At 44.9% G+C, this 3,609-nt stretch overlaps 1 long non-coding RNA gene across 1 annotated transcript; it reads left to right on the top strand.

The window, feature by feature from the left end:
• LOC112392080 (uncharacterized) lies at nt 1-2,930 on the top strand. Its single transcript, XR_003001623.1, has 4 exons — nt 1-95; nt 436-568; nt 1,227-1,264; nt 2,846-2,930. It is a non-coding gene; the product is annotated as an uncharacterized LOC112392080 (long non-coding RNA).
• Nucleotides 2,931-3,609: the final 679 nt, after the last annotated feature.

Raw genomic sequence — 3,609 nt, forward strand, 5'->3', positions numbered from 1 at the left:
GAAAGAGAATGGGCAGGATGACTGCACCAATGGTTTACAATGTCAGTGCAAACCGGGGCTGCTGAGACCGAACCTACAGATCCCCCAGTGTGTTGGTAAGTGTTCCACCTGCTTCTAAATGTTCTTCATGCCTCCTCCACTCTCTCCTTTTGCATTTGCAAAGTACCCACTTTCCTGCTCAAGTTTCCGTGTGCATTTCAGAGTCTGAGGGATGTGAATTTTGGCTTTAGTCCTGTGGGCCTGGATAGGGCCTTGGCTAAGAGCTGGTGAGGAGGCCCACATGCCGCTTCACAGGGCGCACGTCAAGTGCAGAGCCACTGAGCACCGCGTTTTACCCAGAAAAAGCAACGTGAAAAAAGTGTATTCTGTGATGTGTCACTTTGGTGCTGAAGGGGTTGTTTCTGAAAATTACCCAGAAATCACTCTCTTTTGAAGCTTTGGGTCCAAAGTGTCCTGATGACTGCAACACACAGAACACACATAAGCAATGCCTAGTGAAGGATGGCCAGAATGCTACCTGCGTGTGCCTGCCAGGCTACAAGGAAGATGATCATGGGATCTGTGAACAGTAAGAGAAATCCCTCCTTCTGCATCTTGTCATAGCTGAAGCTAGGCAAAAAGGATAGAGCTTGTCACATACGTATGAGTTTAGGGTCTGGAAGTTGGTTCGCTGGCATAAGTTGGTAGGTACAGAGCATCACCATCACCACCACCATCATCATCATCAGTTTTTGAACGTTCTCCGTGTGCTGGGAACCACAGCAGGTAATGCTTCTCATACAACAACAGTCAGGAATGTATTTATTCCCCATTTTCAGGTGAGGAAACTGAATCTCGGAGAATATAAATGACACGTCCCCACTCCCAGGGCAGCAAATAAATAGCCGAGCCAGGTGGTCTTGCAGCCCGAGGGGGCCCCACTAAGCTCCATGCCTCTGGGACTCGGCTTCACCCAAACTGCTGAATCCTCCTGGCGCTCAGAAGATGGAGCGTTCAGTTGGTAGCAACTGGAACCACACGGGATTGTGTACCCCCTCAACCTTCCAGAGTGCCATGAAAGGCGCTCACCTGGAAGAATGGGAGCGTAAGGAAGAAAAGAGAAAGAGGAGACGGAACGGGGAGGAGAGAAAGAAAGAAAGGTGCAAGGAAGACGTGGAGGTTGGGTGGGAACTCTGACCTGCTCTCACAAGGCTCCTTACCATGGTCTCCTACTCCTTGTATTTTAGGTGTGTGTTTGGCTACAGAGGAGTTGATTGTGAAGACTGTGAGTAGAAGAGTCTTGCTTTGTTAATAAGCTTCTAAGAAACAGACATTGACCACATTCAGAATTCTGTCCGGTCCCCCAAAGTCTCTGGCTTGTTTCATAAAGAGAGAGAAAAATCTACCTGGAGTTTGTCTTCTGGGTCAGGCCACTCCATGCTCACCCTTAGGTTGTGGGCAGAGCCTCTCTGTTATGGGAAATAATAGAACTCAGCCCAAGAGGTGGGCTGGTGTCTCTGGACTTGTCCTAGGCCAAAGAAGTTTGTCCCAACATTATATTCATTTCCTACATTAGATTAAATATGCATTGTCTGCTACTAAAAAGGATAAAGACCAGTATATTCCAAAAATGTTTATGTTCACAGTAGAGCAGAACTAGAAACCAGACGTTCAAATGCTCAAATCATCTTTCTGTCTCAGAGCTATTTACTACTTTGGGATGTGTTGTCATAAATTCAGTTGCCTGGTTCCCTCCCAGGCCCTACCGTCACCAGATTGGGACAATACTAACTGTATATTTTAAGTGATTTCATATTTTAAATTTTATATAATGAACTAAAAGATCAATGATCCAAGATGAAGGGAATATTCCTGTTAGCCTCCCAGCCAGCCACAAAGTTAGTGATAAATGCTTTTAATTTCTACTGTATTTTGTTGTGAGGCTGGGTTTGCTAAGTCATTTCTTTCTTCTGGGCTTTCAGTGTCTACACCTATAAAATGACAAGTTCGGATCAGATAACCTTTGAGGTTTTTTCCAGACTTAATGGTCCCTTGCATCCTGGTTAGAGGTGACATATAGGGCAGTCATGTAGCAGAAAGGATCAAAGGGATCTAGAGCAGCACTGTCCAATAGAAACGTAACACGAGCTTCAGATTTTAAAAGCTCTAAGTAAATTTTAAAAAGCAAAGAGGAATAGGTGGAGTTGATTTTAGTAACATTTTATTTCGCTCAATATATAGAAAATATTTCAATGGGCAATCAGTACAAGGATGATTAATGAGATATTTTACATTTTTTTCATACTATGTGTTTGAAATCTGCTGTGTATGTTAAAATTACACTTACCTGCCACCCCATAGCCATGTTTCAAGAGCACCAAACAAGCAGATCCAGAGGAGAAGGGGTGGTAATGAACCTCCAGTCTCTTCCCTCATCAATTCCATCAAGCTCCTCTGTTAGGGACAAATTTAACTCCAACCCCGTTCCCCTAGTTTATCAGCAAAGTCCGTTCTGGCAGGCAGGCAAACCAGCAGAGGTAAGGAGGCAGTGTGGACCTCCGCTGAGATCTCACCCCCCACAAAGCCCAGGAAGGTCCTGCCACCACGGCCTCCTCTGTGCTTATGGGCTTCTTTTATCTGGCAAGGTTGCCTCTTTTGATTGGGTTCTGAAGACACAGTTGGTGGTGGGCAGACAGAGGGCTAAAGGAGGTGAGCCCCCCACCCATCCTGGTCCTGGAAGAGGGTCAGAAACCAGAGCCCAGTTGTCCTCTTGGCCAGGAACCACTGGGAACACATGTACCTGTGCAGTAGACAGTGGGAGTCTGCTTGGGGGAAGCCATTCCTACTCTTCTCTTTTCCCTTTCAGCATTTCAGCTGATCCTCACGATCGTGGGCACCATTGCTGGCATCCTCATTCTCGGCTTGGTGATTGCACTCATCTTCTCAGTGAGGTATGAAGTGTCCCTTTCCTGGGACACAGTGCCACCGGCATTACACTCTGGTTTCCAAACACGCCCAGCCTTTCCTGGGCAAGAGAAGAAAAGTAAGGCAAGGCCTCTCTAATACCATTGCCCTTTTTGTCTTACCTGAATTTTCTTCTGATTCTATAAGCTACACATGATCACTGAAGAAAATAGAAAATGTGTAAAGGAGCAGACTAAAAAGTCACCCACAAAACCCACCACCCTGAAGCAACCAACATTTTGGCATACATCCTTCCAGGTTTTCTGCTACTTTTTAAAATGAAGTTATATATGTAATTTAGTATCTTTTGTGCTTTAAAATTTTTTTTGTTGAGGTTTGTTTTTGCTTAATACTATAAAGTGACATAGCAACCATTTTCTGATGTCATGAAAAACTCTTTTGGGAGTTCAGGGGTTTTCTTTTGAGCACAAGCCACCCATGTGCTTGGCCCTGCAATAAACCTTTATCTGCTCAAAAACAAAACAAAACAAAACACTCTTTTGTTAGCAGTATTTAACTCCATTGATGTTGTCAAATATGATTTTCATTAAGTCACTCCCTTGCCCAGGACCTCGCTGCAAATAGCCTAACGTCCACCTTAACTGATTCCCCTGGGTTTTAAGTAGAAACGTTACCTCTGCATGGCCTTTTCTCAGCTGTGCCTTA

This window comes from Neophocaena asiaeorientalis, unplaced genomic scaffold (genome assembly GCF_003031525.2).
Source record: "Neophocaena asiaeorientalis asiaeorientalis breed wild unplaced genomic scaffold, Neophocaena_asiaeorientalis_V1.1 C49060650, whole genome shotgun sequence".
In the NCBI taxonomy this organism is placed as follows: Eukaryota; Metazoa; Chordata; class Mammalia; order Artiodactyla; family Phocoenidae; genus Neophocaena; species Neophocaena asiaeorientalis.